General features: G+C 41.2%; 1 protein-coding gene across 3 annotated transcripts in view; it reads left to right on the forward strand.

The window, feature by feature from the left end:
• Positions 1-21,139, forward strand: part of RhoBTB (Rho-related BTB domain containing) — a 591,168-nt gene that overhangs the window by 149,293 nt on the left and 420,736 nt on the right. The window contains exon 1 of one of the 3 annotated variants that reach the window (XM_067156998.2): positions 3,216-3,240. The exons of the other annotated variants lie outside the window; for them this stretch is intronic. The gene's annotated coding sequence lies outside the window, so the exon portion shown is untranslated. Of the gene's footprint in view, positions 1-3,215; positions 3,241-21,139 lie in introns of those variants that run through there. 3 annotated transcript variants of the gene reach the window in all.

Genomic DNA, 21,139 nt, shown 5'->3' on the forward strand with positions numbered 1-21,139 from the left:
TATTATATTTTGCAGCGGTAAGGTGCTCTTGATACCTGACATTAAAGCTACGTCCAGTTTGCCCTATATATCCGCTCCCACAGTCGCTACATTCGAACCTATATACACCTGATTTAGAGTATGGATTGACTTTATTAACAGCTGAAGCATTATGTAAAACTACTGTACTTCTGTTATCTGTCTTGAACGCAATGCTAATATTACGTTTCTTGAAAACATTTGTAATTCTATAAACTTCTTTATTAAACGTGAAGGTCGCAATTTCTTTTACTTCTGGTTTATCTTTAGTCAGGTTCGTGTGAGGGTGATATTTAAATTTACTTTTACACTATAAAATTCCCTTTAAAACCGTATGCTAAATCCGCGATTCACCAAGCTGTTAAAGGTCGCGCATTTGTGAGCTAAGGGGTGTATTGAATCCTGTCGTATTGTGACTGAAGTTTGTGTGGGCTTTCTGTAAATGCTAAAAGGAAATGAAGAGGCGTGCCTATTGATCTTTAGGTACAGATAATTAAAGGATTTTTCTATTTCGGATTCCAAAGTAAATTTTATATCAGTATCTGTTGTATTAAGATTATTAAGAGTAGTAGAGGCGTTGGTTATGCGTTCATCCAGAATAACAAAAACATTGTCTACGTACCTGGACCAAAATAGAACATTCTTAAAGTTGTCATTTAATTATGTGCGTATCTTCTAAAAAATCTAAATAAATGTCTGCCAAAATTCCTGAGGCCGGAGACCCCATTGCAAGGCCATCCTGTTTATAAATGATCTTGTCAAAAGTGAAATAGTTGTTATTGACCAGCAATTTTAAAATCGTCATAAAGTCTTCGATTTCAAAATTGCTTAGGTGACTGTATTTCTTCAAATTTTTTGCAATGAAAAATGAAATGTCGTATGGCTTTTAGTGCCGGGATATCCCAGGACGGGTTCGGCTCGCCAGGTGCAGGTCTTTCTATTAGACCCCCGTAGGCGACCTGCGCGTCGTGATGAGGATGAAATGATGATGAAGACAACACATACACCCAGCCCCCCTGCCATTGGAATTAACCAATTAAGGTTAAAATCCCCGACCCGGCCGGGAATCGAACCCGGGACCCTCTGAACTGAAGGCCAGTATGCTGACCGTTCAGCCAACGAGTCGGACTTTGGCAATGATAGGAAGCAGTTTATTAGTTATGATGTTTGGAAGCATGTTTACTACATCAAAAGAATGTATTGTATGGTGATCCTATAATCGAAATTTACTTCATTCTTTAATTAATTCCACGGAATTCTTTATGGATTTATTTACAGAAAGCCCACACAAACTTCAGTCACAATACGACAGGATTCAATACACCCCTTAGCTCACAAATGCGCGACCTATAACAGCTTGGTGAATCGCGGATTTAGCATACGGTTTTAAAGGGAATTTTATAGAGCGAATAATAAGTAAATTTAAATATCGCCCTCCAACGAACCTGACTAAAGATAAACCAGAAGTAAAAGGAATTGCGACCTTCACGTTTAATAAAGAAGTTTATAGAATTACAAATGTTTTCAAGAAACATAATATTAGCATTGCGTTCAAGACAGATAACAGAAGTACAGTAGTTTTACATAATGCTTCAGCTGTTAATAAAGTCAATCCATACTCTAAATCAGGTGTATATAGGTTCGAATGTAGCGACTGTGGAAGCGGATATATAGGGCAAACTGGACGTAGCTTTAATGTCAGGTATCAAGAACACCTTAACGCTGTAAAATATAATAGATTTTCAGCCATAGGCCAGAATATCCATGAGTACAAACATAAATTGACAGATATAGATAAAGATCTTGAGATCATGGAAACACCAGCTAAGGGACCGAGGCTTGACATTACGGAAGCGTGTCTAATACATCCAGACCAGCATTATAACGCTAACCTTAATCTGAATGAAATTTCGGAGAAACCCAAAGTATTATACGATTGCTTGATTCTATTACTTAACAAGCTAAGAATTCCAGAAAATTCGAACGTCTTTCGAATTCTACGAAACAGTTTTTCGTACTACGGTCTTCGTCCACAACGCCCCCCGGACCCTCTCCTACATCGTCAACGTTCTAGAAACATCCCCCTTGCCGCCCCTACTTCCCCCTCCGTAGCGCTTCATCACATAGCACACGATACGAGCAGACACTCGTTGTGCTGCAGTCGTCACGCGAAATATACAGCCGTAGAAGGTGAGTCGGCCTCATCAAAATTTTGATTCAATCAGGTCTTCATCAATTTTTCTTGCTTTTATATTAACATTGGGCTTTCATCATTACAGGGTTGCATTGAACTGAGAAGCTATGCCCGCCTAATAACTTTAGGGTAAATCAAAATCACAGTTCCAGCCATTATATTTACAGCATAAAAACTACGTTTCTGAACACCAACAAAGTTAAGAAGACGGCGCAGTTTAATAATTTTATTGTACAGAACGAATTTTTATCCAACAAATGGCTAACAACGTATATTTGAAATGAACATTTTAACATTAAAGGACTGTATTCAACTTTAATTCCTCAATTTTAAGATCGTGTATGAATCCGACATTTACGAGTGTATAGAATAATAGCCATTACGGAATTTGAAGACAACCCATCACTCAGAGATTTTATATTTTTGACTTACAAGGTTTTCTTGTTACAAATTAGAGTTTTTAACCTAGCATAATATAGATATTAAGGAGTTAGGTATAGCAATATGTTGTTATTGTTCATTGTTTATATCGCCAAGTTTTTCACTTACTATGCAGCTGATGATGGTGTCTAAATGAACATCGAAACTAGTTCTGTAATAAAATATAATGTTGTAAAAACCATCCAACAACATTGTATTTTTTATTGAAAAAGGTGGAACTTGCTAGATTTTTAAATCAATTGTGATCTCAGTTCAATACGGACAAATAATATGAAGTTCCTTACGTGTGACAAGAGTTTCTGTCTCAGTATGACAATGGCGACAGTGGTTTCCGTCTAGGAAGCTACTTGGTAATGCTCGGACTCTTTAGAAGTTAGAAATGATTGTGAGTGAATTATTCGCTCTTTGATAATCTCTGGATAACTCCTTCGAAAAGCTGGATTCTCAGGAGTTAATTTTAAAAGGCAAAGGTGTTTAGAGATCGTCTCGTGTACTGCTTTATATTCTAATTAATTTTGTTTCTCCTTTTCTCTAGGTGAGTTGTGGCGCTACAAAACATGAGGCTTGAAGACGGTTATCTGCTGTCGGTGAGTTACTGATAGTTTAACTATTATAGTTACTAATATTGATCTTGTAATTAAACGAATTATATGATGCATTCTATTATTCCATTGTATTCTTGTGAATATGCCGCATGGAAGCACTAGAAGACGGCTGTTAACCAGGGGCGTAACCGGTGTGATACGGTTCCACCTGCAAAAATAAACATTCGGGCCCCATTAAATAAACTTGCGAATAACTAATATAACTTTAATCACAGCTGGTAGATAATATGCAGTAATTTTGTCAAATTATATACCGTAGACAAACGGATTTTTCACTATTGTAACGTTATTAAAAATAATGCTCAAATATCTGGGATCACTTATCCAATTGGAGGGTGACACGCTCCCAGAAGTCCGAAGCAGAATCAACGTTGCCTGGATGATGTGGCGTCAAGTCACAGGAGTCCTTTTTGATCGGAGGGTGCCAATGTATCTGAAATCCGAAATCTATAGAACCATTATTAGTCCAGTGGCACTGTATGGAACCGAGTGTTGGCCAGTAAAAATGAAATGGCGTATGGCTTTTAGTGCCGGGAGATTCCAGGACGGATTCTGCTCCCCAGGTGCAGGTCTTTTGATTTGACGCCCGTAGGCTACCTGCATGTCGTGATGAGAATGAAATGATGATGAAGACAACACATACACGCAGCCCCCGTGCCAGGGAAATTAACCAATGATAGTTAAAATTCCCGACCCCGCCGGGAATCGACCCCGGAACCCCTGTGACCAAAGGCCAGCGCGCTAACCATTTAGCCATGAAGTGTTGGCCAGTTACAAGGAGACACGAACAACAGCTGCATGTCATGGAGATGAAGATGCTTCGCTGGCCAATATGACTCACTAGACTGGATCACATCACACATGAGGATGTTCGGATGGCATTTGGTGTGGCCCCAATCCCTGAGAAAATGCGAGAGAATCGTTTGCGATGGTATGGCCACGTGCTACGCAGAAACGGTTCTTCAGTTGCTAGAAGGACAATACAATTAAGTCCTGAGGGCCGCAGATCACGAGGGTGACCAAAGAAGCACAAACTCGACAAGCTGTGGGAGGACATGCATGTGGAGAAAGTCTCTCCTAAAGATGCACAAGACCGCATCAAGTGGAAGAGAAAGGGCACAGTAGCAAACTCTGCAATCAAGCGGGATAAAGAAGAAGAAGAAGAATGTTTAATAGCGTTTATTTGGCTGGCTCTGTGGTTTAACGACTAAGCTGCTAAACTATGCGACACTTGTTCGTACTAAAAATTGGTTTCATTTTTCAGTAACTAAGGAACTGTACTCTGTAATCGATACCGAAGTCTCAGTTATAATAAGTTATTCGATTACAACACAGAAAAATATACAAACAAAATTAATTCAAAACTGTTCAAGTAAAGTTTGAAAAATATCAAACAGCACAACTGATCTTTCGCGCAGAGAGTGGAAACTCACTTGACTGAGTACACCTGACTTAACCTATCTCTTCTTAGCGTTATACATTGTTGTCGAATAAATAATTTCAGCAAAATTTGTGCATAATACGTTATCAGGTGCACTACACATGAAGAAAGTATAATTTTCTAACGAAAATTGATATTTTCGTATCAGTTTTCACTGCTGCAATTATTTTTAAATAATTTGGTTCAGGACTTGTGTGAAGAACGCGCCGCGGTGTTGCTAAAGACGGCAAGGGCAAGAATTTTTCACAGCTGCGATGTGGTTCGCTCATCACAATTATAATAACTCCAGCTAGGTGCAACCAAATGGCAATTCCTCTACGTACAAATTGTAAAACAAACTGTTTATATTGATTCTACAAAACTGGCATTAGAATTTTTTTTTTTTTTTTTTTTTTTGCGAGGAGTCTGCGGAGGCCCTTAAAGGCCCGGGCCCGTCTGAATTGCAGGCGCTCAAGGCCGTAACGTTACGCCCCTGCTGTCCCTGATAATCGAAATGTCAGTTCGCTCGGCTCCTTTTGGTGTGGTTTAAACTTACTGCAACTGACTTTATAATGTACTGGTACCCAATTTTATCACATGCTTGACTTACAACAAGATAAATTTATCACTTACTGAGACTGTCAGATGATTAAGTCAAATTATCAGAAACATTATCAAGTTGTCGCTTGGCAATTTCATTTCGGGAAGTTCACATTCGTCCTGCTGGATATTGTAGAACCACCAGTACGACATCGTCAGAGTTTATTGTCGCTATGAGGGCAAGGTTCGCAGGCAACGTGTTTGTGTACTAGATGTTGTGTATTTGTAGTAGTAGGATGAGAATGATTAGTAGAATAACTTTTGATCCTTTTCTTTCATTAAGAGAAATGGCACCACTCTTCGTCGACTAGCGCGCAAATCTGAATAGGCGTCATCTTTCAGATGTGCAAACATGCCTTCCGAATTTCCTTTATCTACCACAACTCCTTCTTGGTGTTTGGATTTCATTTTTCGCCAGTGTAGAACAATGATGGAAGAACCGGAACATTAAAAACAGACTTTTCTCCTCCGTAGGCTGTAGGGGCGTCTGTCTACCGCACCACAATCACGCTGTGGAGAGGGTAACTTGTTCCATTTGAACAGATCTGCACATACTCTCAAGTTGGTCCTAATAATTGATCTTGACCATATCCTACAAACAAAGCAAAAAGCAAAGTCATCTCCGAGAGGGGTGAAAGGTAAAGGCTTCTACTATCCGTAGCCTCGGCACTTAGTGGAGTAGGGTGATTAGCTATACGCCCGGCCGCCTCTGCCCCCAGGAATTAACCTGGTACTCATTTTTGATGTAGGCCATGTGCATCTCGTTTCTTAAAATTTTCGACTTCTTGACGGGGAATCGAATCCTCGCCCTTTCGGGTGAACCGAGCACAACTTTACCGCCTCGTCCAGGCTGCGCCTGACCATATCCTACAGGGTAAGTCGAATCCAAGAGCAGTTGTCGTGACTGATGGTATGTCGTGAAGATGTCGCGAATGTAGCCCGTTGTGGTATGCATTACTTTCGAGAGCATGAATAGGAAGGGCTTGATTTAGATGTAGCTATAGTACTCCTTAATCAGAGCAGAGTACCTGCGAAGGTGTGCTGGAAGGTATGGCTCGAAACTGCAAGCCACTGAGTTGATTCCAGAGATCAGCCGTTAAGTCTTGTAAATATGGACATCGACCTTTCACGTATAAAAATTGTTTTGCCACATCTCCATATTGTTCTGCACAGTTTCTGAAGAATGTTGTTACGAGACCTGAGCTCTGCAGCAGTCTTAACCGGAAGTCGTTTGAAAGATGACACCCCAAGACTTGGGATGTTGACTGTGTTGCAAAAGGCTATTGTCAAAAAACACTCTGAGACCTCTGTTAGCCGGGCTGAATAGCTCGGACCGTGAAGCGCTGGTCTTCTGAACCCAACTTGGCAGGCTCGATTCTCGCTCATTCCGATGGTATTTGAAGGTGCTCAAATACGTCAGCCTCGTGGCGGTAGATTTATTGGCACGTAAAGAAACTCCTGCCAAACAAAATTCCGGCACCTCGATGTCTATGAAAACCGTAAAAGTAGTGAGTGGGACGTAAAAAAAACATTATTATTATTATTATTATTATTATCGGGTTTTCCGTAGCGTATATAGGGAAAGAAGCGCGAGGGTTAAATAAGTAGACAGCAAAACATTCATGAAATCAAGTTAAAATTTGGAAAGTGTGTATTTTCTTTCTCTTTTCAGTCGAAATCAATATAACACAGTAATTACTATAAACTATATAACAGTTGAGCTAACGGCTCAAACAACAACATATAATGAAATATACATGACTCTGTATAACTTATACCAAAGGAAGAGTTTAGTATCTCTGGAAGCATTACACCAAAGTACCTCGGGTAGAGATAGTAACTCACGGGTACAAATATCCGAGGTGTCAAATACCTCGTAGTTAATAGGGGTGAAGCCTCTAGCAAAAACAAGCATAGAAGCTTAGGTTCATGTTAGTAACAATAATCAGCTCATCTTAACCATTATAAGATCATGCACAGTTACGATTAGGCCGGCCTGTACAGTGACCAAACTATTCTAGTAACATTAAGTAAAGAAGCCGTAGTTCCTCGCATCATTACAAGGGTCGGAACACAACCCAGTTGTCCACTTGACCAAGAAGGTCATATCACAATAAAGAGGTAATAAATAACCCGTTGCCTAAAAGCAAGTACACTCGTTATTTCATGAAAAGGCACAAGAAAAAGCATCGAGAGATCCAAGTAAACAGGAGCAGAAGGACCACACTATATGACCATGAAATGGAACAGAAAAAGAAACGGTTGAATTTAGGCTGAGAACAAAATGTAGCCTACGGAGGCTACCACAAGCACTCATGACAAGTTTACATTAAATCCCTAACTGGGCGAAAGTTTTAAGGGCCGAAAGCAAGAATTTAAATGTTAAATGTTAGCAGAAAACTTAGCCACTCAGTAAAAAGTTGAGTGGAAGCTTACGAGGTTACCACACTCGTGCTACCTCATATTTCACAAAGACCCCTCAGGTTAAAATTAGAAGACCAAAGACCGAGAAAGGAGCCGACATTACAGTACAGAACTAGACAAGTTCCTACCTACAAAAGTTAAGTTTTGAACGAAAACAGAAAATTTCATTTTAAAAGGGGCCATAAAATCACACAGTCACATAGCTGGTATTCTTCCTACCTTGTCAGTCCATTTCCGGGCTAGCCGTACCCCCACCTCATCGCTCCCCTTCTCGGAGGAACTTTCCTCTCAGTAGCACCACTCAGATAGTACTGTCGCTCCACAAGACAAGGAAAAGAGCTACTACTACTAAAATGTTTTCATTCCTCCCCTGAAGGGGAAGGCGGGCCTCTTAGACGGTGACGCCGTCTCTCAAGCTGGGAGATTTGTGGCGGTGAAAAAGATGCTCGGAGAAGGTGAGGGGGTTGGCGGCCGTGGCCTATACTAGGAACTGTCCTGGCATTCGCCTTAGTACAGGAGAATGGGAAACCACGAAAAAACATTCTCAGGATAGCCGACGGTTGGGACCAGCCATGAGGTCAGCCCTGTCCCGTCTCCCGAATGCAGAGGCGTAGAGCCGTGGCCACCCCTTCTCTGCTCGGTTGGCCGGTCAGAGTGGGTCAGAGTGCAGAGCTGATGGACCACGGACCAGCCGTGGCCACTTACGGAACGAGATCTACTCTGCATCTACCGACCAAGGATTTTTTTTCTTTTTTCGGGGGGGCCCCCGAAGCCCGCTCCCCCCGCGTGACCAACGACTCAATCTACATGGCCTCCGACATGCTATTATTTCTAAGAAGAAGAAAGAGATAGCAGGGAGGAGTGGGAAGTGATACAAGGAGTATCTGCCGGTTTCCGAGTCAGACTCGCTACCACGGCAAGAGTTTGTGTTAGGTATATGGTGTTGAAGTATGGTATTGAAGGGTCAGGGAAAAACCACATAGGCAGAAAGAAGAAAGAGCCTACATGTAAAACCTGACATCTTTTGATAGCACATGCAAGGATGTGGGCTGGAAAAAGACCAGAGGTTGTGTTAGTTAGGAACAGGTAACATGCACAAAACATAAACCAATTCCTCGCCATTCCATCGCCTGGGGATCAGTCCGTCTGGGCACTGCTGGGACTAGCGCGGTCCTTGCCGGCTGCGGAGCCATGCGTCGAGTACCACTAGGGCCTGTCGCACGACTCCACCTCCTTGGGGTACCTCGTACCCAGTCTCCGATCCCGGAGAATGAGGCCAAGCCCGCCGAGGCGGGGGCCTCCTGGAATGGGGTGGGTCATGGCGCCGGGCCTCCCATGGCCCTGTAGACTGGGCAACTGCGGTGGGAGGCCGGGTGGCCCCCCGCGCAATTGGCGCACACCGGCGCCTCCTTAAGTGTTGCGCAGGCCGTGTAGTGGTGATCACCACCACAGCGGTTGCACTTCACTTGGAGTCCACAGCTAACTTGACGGTGGCCCCACCTCAGACAGCAGAAACACTGCAAGAGCTGCTGAGGGGGACGTTTTACTCTCGACAGCGAAACCCATCCCTTAAATAGCCATCGGGCGGAACATTCCAGAGAGAAAAAGAAGCCAAAACGCTGATTGGTCAACAGGATACCAGGAGAGGGAAAACATAATGTGATGCCACTTTACTAGCAGGAGTGGAAATACATTCATAAAAGTATTTCTCGTTACAGAATCAGAAATTTTCTTCGTGCAATGATGTCTCTGCACACATGGCAGCGCAAGCCTCTGTTTACTAAAGTCCAAACTACTTCCAGAAGAAGCGACATCTTTTTGTTTAAGTTTCATCTTTTCGAGCAGAAGTTCACGAATATGAAGTATGGAACACAACAGTAGGACTAGCGGACGATTTGAATTGCCGGAGAGGCCAATCTCACGATTCACTTATTATTATTATTATTATTATTATTATTATTATTATTATTATTATTATTATTATTTTATCTCTGTTATCCATTCGATTGCTCAGATGGAAAGAGCAAACTTCTGTATTGAAGCCCCCATTCGTGAAAATAGTTCCCAAGAACAATTTTATCTCCCATGAGCGTTTCCTCATTGGTAGTAAAGCTCACATTCTTTGCGGGAATTACCTAGTCATCAGCGTGGCCAAACGTTTTAGACCGTATTGCAGACACATCAGCTATGTGTGCTGATGAGTGAAATTGGTTGCTAATCTGATGGCTCAGTTCCTTTCCAGGTTTCAAAATAGCAACCACTTTAGTTCATTTAATAACTTAGACAGATGGCCATTTCGCAAGATTTCATTGAAAAATTCGATTAGCCGTTGTTTCGGGTCTATTGATCTGAGAAACTATGGGCAAAACCAGCAGCTCAATTCATCTTAAGCCTATTGAAGGCTGTATCCAGCTCCTCGACACAGACGTCCCGTGAATCAACAGGATATGGTGTTAAATTAGATCTCCTTGTTTGCTACTCTCTCCTTACTGCTCGTCCATGACTCTTGTCTACTTTTGCCTTTGCAGCCCATGTCATTCTGGAAGCCACTGCATTTGGATTCAGCTGTGAAGTTTCGCCCTGCATGTCTAAAAGCTAGTTGTACTGTAGTTCTATACCATTTCTCCCTCCTGGATCTGTTAGGAGCCCATTCGCTACAACTTAGTCGCGCTTCTTCTGATACTCCGCATATAATTTATTGCGTTTTTTTGACCAGCCTAGTATAAGCTTTCCGGTAACCCCCCAAACCATATCCTAAGGCCTTCTTCGCACTTAAAAGATGAAGCACTGGTTCTCAAAGACGAAGCACACAACACATAATGCTGCCCATTAACGATGTTATATTATTCAAAATTAAAATCCGCACACTCGCATAAAATTGTAATTCATAATTACAGATATATGAGTCACTGCGCAATACCACCGGTACAGTCTCATTGCAAACTTCCTAACGCAAATCGAGCGTGGTCAGTACCTGGATGGGTGATCAGCATACCACAATACCAACACACAGGTAACTAATGTGTCAGCCAACCTCGAAAGCATTGATCCCCTGAACACCCACACACATACAGCGCACAAATTATATTTCCACACAAAAGTTAACTTACACTCAACGGAAATTAATTCTCTTTAATAATTCTTATAAATCATAAATTTACAATTCATTACAGACCGGCAGCAGAACACGATAAGGAGCACCGGTATTGGTACCTCACAAACCACCTATATCTCCGGAGATAGGTGGAATATACAGATAACCAGGGCGTGCGATCAACCTTGCTGTATTGACGTTCACTGTATTGACAAATCGTTTGTATTTAGCAGAAACTGGCGGTTTCCACTGAACAGCATCGTCAAGCCCCTTTGCGAAAAGGTTTCACTTTGCACTCTGGATTTTGAACGTCGTTGAGTTATTGATGGGACTAATGGAATTTCTACACCGTATTGAATGATAACTGATCGATCTTGACTATGTGGGAAAGATTTTAGTACACCCCTTTGTGCTATATAGCCATTTCTAGGCGATAATTTGGATACTATACCGAGATTAGGATAATAATACTTTTGCTGCCTTGCAGATCTGAATGTACCGGTGGCGTCTATTGTGTACTAGGTTGAGGTTATTTATTTCTATCGATTTTAGTAACCCCATTACTATTCTAATATTCATATCGCTACACTTGGCTCTTGCTCTTAAAATCTCTCATGCAAATCTAGATGACTGAAAGAACCTATTGGGGAGGTATACCAATGTTCTCCCGGGGTTTTACAGATGTTTATAATCGCGATGCCAGAAAGTTCTGCAGCCAGATCGGAAACATGTATCTCATAAGTTGCATCACCATATTGTTTATCATTGATTACCCCCAGTTTTACAGTGCAGCCATCTATTTTACCTCTCCTGTAAAGATCAGCATCATCTTTAGTATTGGTCTCCTGTTTTGCACTGATATCTACTCTGTTTTCTAGCATAAGACGCCAGAGATATTGACTTTTCGATGATGAAATTGATTTTATGCTCAAGTGACATGTCGAGTTATTACGAAGGTGGATCTACAAGTATTCTGGGTCTGGTTCGCCCTGAAAAGGACTTCTCATGGAACTATGTATGTACCTAGCGTGGCGTCTTTATGGACGAATTAGCCGGTAATGTACGGTTGACCAGAGAACGCCCGATTGCTGTTATCACAATCTTCGGGCAGGCTTCTTCAAGCGATGACACACATCGTGGAGGACTGCCCAATTAGAGCTCTCGAAAATGGTTTGGAGAATCTTCAGAGTTTGACAGCAAATTCACAAATCTGGTTGACAGTTCTAGATATTACTCTTTAACAATGTACTTATTTGTTGTTTATTTCTGAAGGGAACCGACAGTTGGAATCGGATACGTTGATAGGGAGGTCTAACTTTACTCTATGTATGTTTCATAGACACTACTTCCTCCAAAGTCAACTTGGCTAATTCTCCGAAGCAATCAGAACTGCCATTAAATTATCCCGCCCACCTAGAGGCGTGATATCATCAACCTATCATAAACGATATTAAAACCCCTTAACCCACTCAGAAAGGTGCTTGTTTAAAACATCTAGATTGTTCTGCCAAACCACAATATCAGGAGCGAATTTTGAGCATAAGCTGTCCGATCTTGCGGCAGCTTTATTGTGTGTTCTGCGGACGGAGGATAGAGGGGATCTCCTCCAGGAGTTGAGAAGCGGGAGTTTCGGCATCATTGTAACGTTCCAGATGTTACAGTGTAATTATGTTAATTTTATTATGTGTAATTAATTCAGGAATTTAACGTCATGATATTTATTTTGGTATGTAATTGTATTATAATTCATGTTTAATCATTTGCTCACTATCATTTCATTACTTTGTAACTACGACTTGTAAACGAGGGCTGAATATCCTCATATTCACTTAGATTCTTGCGACAGTCGGTTAAAATTAACTTGCAGTAGATTTCCTCTATCTTGCCACATCACCGAGGAGGAAGGAAGGACAAATTTAGACATCAAGTTCTGAGAAAAGCGAGCACGTGTTCACGCGTCCTAACGTAAGCTACCGTATTTCGACCAGAATTATTCGAACTGATCACCGCCTATATTTTCAAAGGAGCGTCATGTTGCCATGGATACTGAGTGAAAGGACGAATAGAAGAACAATTGATATTTTGGTTATGGCCCGTCAACTCTAATATCTGGAGTGGGGAGAGACGTGTCATCTGATTGGACCACGTGTAGCGACCTGTAATTAGCGCGAGAGAAGGTTATAAAAGGGCGTGTTGGAGCTCCTGGCTTCATCTTCTACTGATCTTCTGATCTTCTACGAGACTTCTCTCTACATTATTCTACGTATTCATTCGCTAATTGATCTTCTACTTGATTCTTCGTCTCGATACTTAGAAATTCTGAATGAGGGGTGTAGAGCCACTCTCATCAAGAATTACGTACAGCACGGCTACAAGACCGGTTTGAACCAGTCTAAGTCAATAGATAGTTTTAATCTAGATAGAAATGAAACTTCAGAGAACATTTTCAGTAAAGTTGGAAGGATTCTTAATTGAGTATCCTCTCCATATAACCCAAGGTGGTTCTTCTAACTATGACTTAGGGCTTATCTCCAATATATGGGATAAAGCATAATAGGGAGTGTTAGTTTTGAAGTCATTTTCCAATTAGTGGGAGGTGCAATTGGCAAGGCAGGAATGGTACTTAGCTGCAGATGAAGAGATCTCAAAGACGACCGATGATGTTCCCGCTACAAGGATGGAAGCTTTCCCAGGACCAGCAGAACAAGACTACATGGTGAGCAAGCGAGTTAAAGATATTGCAAGTTTTCGCGAAGTAGAGTCATTCAATTTTTTGTTAAATTCATTTTCTATTTTTAATTCAGTTCTCGTTAAACCGTCGTCATTTATATTAAATATAATAAATAGTATTTTTCTTGTTCACTTTAATCAATCTGACTTAATTAGCCTTTTGATTTTTAATTCTCCTGCTTAATGATTAGTGCACTATCACCCCACCCCTGTGATAAGAGTCTGTCCAAGCTTGATTATAAATTTTATCTTTAAGTCCTCAACTTAAAGATTGGCGCCCTTTGCTTGCTTGGTTGCATTTCTCGTTTGATGATTGTTCTCCGAGAGGGGAAGTCACATCATGACATCATTATAAAGAAGGCATGGGCGGTATAGCTCTCAAATTTATTAAGTGAATCTACTGCGTGTGAAACTATGAAAGATGTCTACGTTCCATGTAGTATGTAATTGCTAGGTCGCCGGCTCCTTCCTCAAACAAAATGTAGGGCTTTCTCTTTTCTAAAAGAGATGTAACTTCCAGTCTTCGGACTTTCATATTTTCATTTCCTCGTGGGAAATAGTTTAAATGTAAGGAAGCACGAGTGGTTACCCTCGTTAACCTTTCGATAAATTAACCTAAATTTCTACTCGTTTTTCGGATTTAAATTTGTGTTATTCTTACTTAATCACCCGGTTGCATGGGGTTAGCCTCTCTGTGTCATAGGGCCTTACGCCCACTTAGGTCTCCTGTTTTAAAATTACGTAATTCGGAGTGCTTGTATTTCCGCCTCCTTTTCATTGTTTACTTTCGGCTTAGTAAATGTAGCCTCCTTTCTCTTTCTGTGGCCGAGTAGTATGGGCTTTATGCCTCTGAAAATGTATATTCTTCTTGAGGATACAATATACAATTAGATACTTAGGAGTAATTGTACAGCAGTGTATCTACTGCATCAGCTGTGATTTTGACTGATGTGGTCATGTATGAAAATGCATAGCCTACAAAGGGCAAATTGTACTGTAATGTAAAGTTAACTCCCAGGGTTCGAACCCCTGAGTGTTGTAAAACTTACTGGAAGCCAAGGCTTATTTCGCTAAATTTGTAAATTCTGGAAAGGGTTACATCCCCCTTGCAAGATTCTGAAGACCGGCGGGTTTGGACTGTTTCACTCAAAACGTCAGATGTATTCAGTTTTGTAAATACTTATTCTTCTTTGTAAATACTTTGAGCCTATGAGCTTCGGATGTTGTATAGTTTCTGAATTAACTAATGTAATTTCTCGAGCCTCTCAGCTGCTTGGTAAAACAATTGAAGGTACCTGTCTAATTTCAGTTATATTAAAAATGTTAATACAAGGAAAGAAAATGAATAAACTTCAAGTGTGATTTTGTCATCTATACTTAAATTCTCGATAGCCCTTGTCCAGCCATTCACCCCTCACGCTTCTTTCCCCTCTCTGCTCCTCAGAAATAAAGTGTAATAATAATAATAATAATAATAATAATAATAATAATAATAATAATAGTAATAATAATAATAATAATAATAATAATAATAATAATAATAATAGAAAACAAGAGAAGAGCAGTTTCGATAAAGCATTTTTACTTACTTTTGGTCAGGCCTATCGTATAGTAATTTTGCGTGGGTTTTTTTGGTTGTTGCTCAACCATGGAAGAAAAGAAAAAGATGTTCAGCTTGAGAAAACTTGACAAACTGAGGTAATTTCCTGGCATTCAGTACCATACCCTCCTAATTATTATGCTGACTATTGGGTGGCTTACACTTTCTTGAAAATTGCCTCTAAATAGAACATTGCGCTTATTCATTTAACATAACCTCATGCAGTTACGTGTACACGCATTACAATGAATAATAAATTAACAAGCCACTTACCCGTGGCATAATATATTAACGCAATTAGCAGTTGTAATATTGGAGGAATAGGTGGTCCTCTTTGATGATGATGATGATGATGATGATGATGATGATGATAATAATAATAATAATAATAATAATAATAATAATAATAATAATAATAATAATAATAATAATAATGATAATTTGAATTTCGTGTGGCTATTTCTAGCCGAGTGCAGCCCTTTTAAGGCAGACCCTCCGATGAGGGTGGCTGGCATCTGGCATGTGTAGAGGTAACTGCGTGTTATTGTGGTGGAGGATAGTGTTATGTGTGGTATGTGAGTTGCAGGGATGTTGGGAACAGCACAAACACGCAGCCCCCGGGCTACTGGAATTAAACAATGAAGGTTAAAATCTCCGATCCGGGCGGGAATCGAACTCGGGACACTCTGAACCGAAGGCCAGTGCGCTGACCATTCAGATAACGAATCGGACAATAATAATAATAATAATAATAGTAATAATAATAATAATAATAATAATAATAATAATAATAATAATGTTGGTTTTACGTCTCACTAACTACATTTTTCGTTTTCGGAGACGCCGAGGTGTCGGAATTTTGCCCTCCGGAGTTCTTTTACGTGCCATTAAATCTACTGATACGAGGCTGACGTATTTGAGCACCTTCAAATACTACCGGACTGAGCCAGGATGGAACCTGCCAAGTTGGGGTCAGAAGACCAGCGCCTCAACCGTCTGAACCATTCAGTCCGGCCAGTCCTCTTTGACTTTCTGTCATTAGTACATCTTCGAACATCGCGAAGATGTATAATACAGTTCGTTTCTAGACACTGTGCCTACCTTTGAATTCGCTATCCCTGTAGAACTAAATCGGGTTTTGGACATCTCGTATAATACGTGCGGCTTGGATAAGACCCTCAGTTATGTTACGTGGGGTAAATGCACATTTTACAGTAGGCCATTCTAAGTGGGCAGCCCGCGGGATTATACCATGGCTGCCCGGGGTTCTCAGGCCTGAGAGAGAGCCGCGAATGAGAGAGACAGCGAGTGAGCAGGAAAGAAACTGAAGGGTATGAGGTTTATAAATGGCACATTGAATGAATCTTAGAAAGAATTCAAGAATTACAAAAATCAGCCTTTAAAAAAATACAACCTCCTATAAAACGCAAGGAGGTCGCCTGTATATTGTAATAATTGTATCGTATTTGTTATTGTTTTGAAATAATGAACTATCTTTGTATCGAAGCCGTATCAGTTCCCTTTGAAATTTGATTTTAAGAAACTGTTTTTAAGCTCGATTTTTTAGAATGCGTCTATAAACTGATGCCATTCTGCAAAAGTGAACACTCAACAACCTGCTACTAGCCTAGGCACACTTTCAAGGGTGATGTCTGATGAGGGACAACATCAAGTGTTCCGCTGTAACTCAAAGGCTGCCGTTTGTAGGACTGTCTCGGAGGACTATTCGATTATATGTATTAGTATGTTATTTGTAAAATAATAATATGTAAAAAAAACAAGCTTGTTATTTTACATGACTTCTTGTCGTGATAATAGCCACTTACTTCAGTTTTACGTGGAATTTAAACCACAGGGATATGAGTTTCCATTTCAAAAATTAGACATGCGTTGGTCGGGTTTCGATCCACGGCCACCTTGACGGGACGAGACGATGCCACTCGGCGATCACACCCCCATGCATATTTGTAATTAATTGTAGCTAGGGTATGGAAAGAAGCATAGCTTGTCTGTTGGTCACTGTCCTATATTCGTCTGGCAATGTGTGAGGAAACTGCGGTTTCTAGAACGGCCGATTCATTTATTTAGGAACAACCTCCTGTATTTACGGGCTGCCATTAAAACAAGGTTGAACATATCAAATTTTATCTATACAGTTCTATTAATTGAGGAAAATTCTAAATTCTAACGAAGATATGGTGAACTATATAACTAGTGGTGCATTTCAGTTCATTTCTGTACCTATTCGTGTTAGTTTAAGCCGAGTACACCCGCTTCAGCCCCTCAGCCCGATCCGAGTTCCGAGACAGTCTGGACCACATGAACAAGAAGCTATTAGAACATGCGGCTGATATTAACCGTGCCAGCGGTCCAAATTATGTATCGCCGGGGTGAGTGGCTCAGACGGTTGAGGCGCTGGCCTTCTGACCCCAACTTGGCAGGTTCGATCCTGGCTCAGTCCGGTGGTATTTGAAGGTGCTCAAATACGTCAGCCTCGTGTCGGTAGATTTACTGGCACATAAAAGAACTCGTGAGGGACTAAATTCCGGCACCTGGGCGTCTCCGAAAACCGTAAAAAGTAGTTAGTGGGACGTAAAACAAATAACATTATTATTAAGTTATGTATTATGTTATTCCTTGAAAAGTGTTGCGCCAGTGGTCACTTCAGTGTTCATAATTCTTCGACATTTAGTGTCGAAATACATACCCGGCGAAACAAATTCCAACATCGATTTACCTGTAGCAAATATATTGCAATGTATTTTATAAAGAAAGAAAGTACTGTAGTATTGTTTTCATTCCCTTGAATGTGACAAAATGTGATCAAAGTCAATTTAATTATAAAACTTTAAATCCATTTTACAGTAACTTTCGAACTGCTGATGTTGAGTGGCTTTGTAGGCCTAATCAGCAGCTAGTATAAAATTGTAAATTTGCTCCAAATGACCACTGGCGCAATTGACATCCTGTTAAGGGTCTATCCCCGAGTCTAGAAAGCCAAGAATAACGGCCGAGAGAATTTGACGCGCTAACGATACGCCACCTCGTAATCTGCAGCCCTTCGGGTTGAGCAGCGGTCGCTTGCTAGGCCAACATCCGTCAGGATTGTAGCGCTGTGGGGTTTGATTTTTAAATGCCTGTCCCCCGACCACCGGCGCAACTTATGTACAGGACTTCTAAGACCCTATCACCCGACCGCTGGCGCAACTCGCATAATCCTCAACATGATGTTGGAAGTCGATCTTGGGAGTTATAGTGTCACCGACTGTCCTGCATTAGTTAAATTTATCATGCACGCTCAGTCCTGCAACGTGAGAGGAATTTTGTGTGTTGCAACAAACTGGACTTCGTTGACATAGAGAGGAACGCAGAGACTCAATCTGATGCAATTGATAGAGCGTTATCTTCCTTTGAAACTGTGTCGTAAGGTATTCTAGTTAAAGATAAGTCACTACCAACAGGCGTTTCCAAATATATGAACCACAAGTTCAGAATAGCAGTGCCCCGTACTCTTCAACTGTTGAGTTAAAGATCGTTAAACCTATTTTATTACAAATAAATAATTTAATCAATTAATTAATTCGGTCAGTCTTCTGTAGGCTACGTTAATAAAGGTAAGCATGCCTACAGCGAAATAAATAGCCATTGTTCTGTGACATTTACACTTCAAACATATACAATATAAAGTTACTTGTCCTTAACTGGGCTGAGGGGCTCAGATGGTAAAAGCGCTAGCCTTGGTGTGTTCGGTCACAGCTTAGTCCGGTGGTATTTAAAGGTGCTCAAATACGCCAGTCTCGTGTCGGTTGATTTACCGGCACATAGAAAGAACTGCGGGGGGAAATTCGGGTACCTCGCCGTCTCCGAAAACCATGGAAGTAGTTAGTATCTTGTTCTTAGCGGAACTTGTCGAACGGGGAAAAAAATGAAATCCATCCATCCATCCATCCATCCATCCATCCATCCATCCATCCATCCATCCATCCATCCATCCATCCATCCATCCATCCATCCATCCCTCCCTCCCTCCCTTCAATTTACAGCATATAATTCTTGATTGATTCGATGTTCTCCAATCTCGAGACGTGGGGAAGGGGAAGCTGTCAGAAAATGTTCACAGTCTGCTTGTAAATAGCTGTTTATCGGATGGATCACTGTCTCAAAAGGTGGCAGTCATACTTACTGGGGAACGTCAACAACCATAAGAAAATTGACATGGCTTTACAACCCGAAAACCCACTCTGCAGTTTGACCGTGAAAACCTACACCAATGAGTCATTCCTTGATTATTTCCCAATTAAATACAGTGTTTGTTTGCTGGCTATGTCTTCTATTTAATGCCTTCTGAAGGTGAACGGTGTACAGAATGACTCATCAAAATATCCTACAGTTCTCCACGGAACTCCAAAACACAATAGGTATGCAAACTGAGTCTTACGGACGGAAATGGAATTATCCACCAAGGTCAGGTTTCTCTGTAGTGCCCACTCGGTCTGTTCGTGTCTGTACAGTGCGACACATTCAAATGATTCACAACATGCTTATGAAGTAAGATATCCCAAATGATGCCTGGGTCTTACTTTGTGGTCGAGATACTAATATTCTCGAAATTTTATCATAATGCACATTGTGATGCTTTTGTTGGATTGAAGGCGGTTTCCTGACAAAATGGAACGCACATCAATCACCATATCCGAAGCGTTGTCAAACTGTAACGCCTCAGAGCGCCTAAACCATGCAATTTAGGACATAGGTCCCTACTAAAAAAATAATCAGTTTGCCCTCCTCCTCAACATACACATTCATTCTGAATTTTCCTGGTTGCTTGCTATGGCCCATTAGAATTAATTATTTTAGCTTTCCGGACCGCATTGTACTTATAATAGACTTTCACCGTATCCACTCTTAATAAAGAGCTAGCAGGGCTGAGTTACTCAGATGGTAGAAAGCTGTCTTTTTGAGCCCAAGTTGGAGGCTTCGATCCCTCCTCTGTCCGGTGGTACTTGAAAAGTACTTAAATTCGTCAGTCTCATTTCAGGATTTCATATAAAGCAACCCCCGAAGTCGCCGATGACAAGCTCCATTTACGAATCTCGGCTGCGTGGCATTGCCTCGACCCAAGGTCGTTCACTGCCGTTATACTATGCCCTTGAGGAATGTGTCGCAGTAGAGCTATGTTTAGTATATCAGAGACCTGGTCGTTTGGCGCTAGGAACGTGGGTTCGCTGGGGGCTGTTACCACATAGTCCTGGGATAGCATGTGGTTGTAAAGCCTTGTGCCTTCTGAGTTAGGTCTCAGGCAGCCCCAGCTGGCGTGTTTCGAATTTAGGTCTCCTCGTAGGATCGTGTTTCGATTTAGCCTTAGTACTGCTTCTATGTCTTGTGTGTTTAAGCTTTTCGGTCTGGAGTATGCCGCTATGACATTTATGAGTGTTCCTCGGACTGGCATCGCAATTCCGCATGCCTCCAGTTCGACCAGCTCTGGTATGTCCACCTCCATATGTTTGATGTCCTTTCTTACCAGAGCTGCCACCCCTCCAAGTCCGTTGGCCTTATCGCTTCTGTGTATTTTGTAGCCTCTTATGTTGAACTTCTTCACCGGTGGGCCCTCATCTACACAGACATGCAGGTCTCCTAATAGGCCGTCTACGAGGAAAAGACCCACACCAGGCTTCTCCGGAGGCCATACGCCATTATTATTACCAGGAAACTAAGAGAAGACTGGTGTAGCGTATTGCAAATCAAATTACGGACAGGAAAAATAGGGTGTGCAGTGTAAAATGAAAGCGGAATATGTATTTAAGTGTGTTTCTTCACGTTTGTGTTTGTTGTGTTTTTTACATTGTTTTCTTACAGCCTTACTAATTGATTTATCATGTGTATTGATTGACACACTGCGTCTTACCTAGGAGACTTGTGCATGTATTTTTAGCAGTGAACACTGATAAATTGATACATCTCACAAACTATGCACTGATTGTTTGTATTAGTCGAACAGTCGCAGCTGGAAGTA

The sequence above is a fragment of the Anabrus simplex genome, chromosome 1 (genome assembly GCF_040414725.1).
Source record: "Anabrus simplex isolate iqAnaSimp1 chromosome 1, ASM4041472v1, whole genome shotgun sequence".
NCBI classification, from domain to species: Eukaryota; Metazoa; Arthropoda; class Insecta; order Orthoptera; family Tettigoniidae; genus Anabrus; species Anabrus simplex.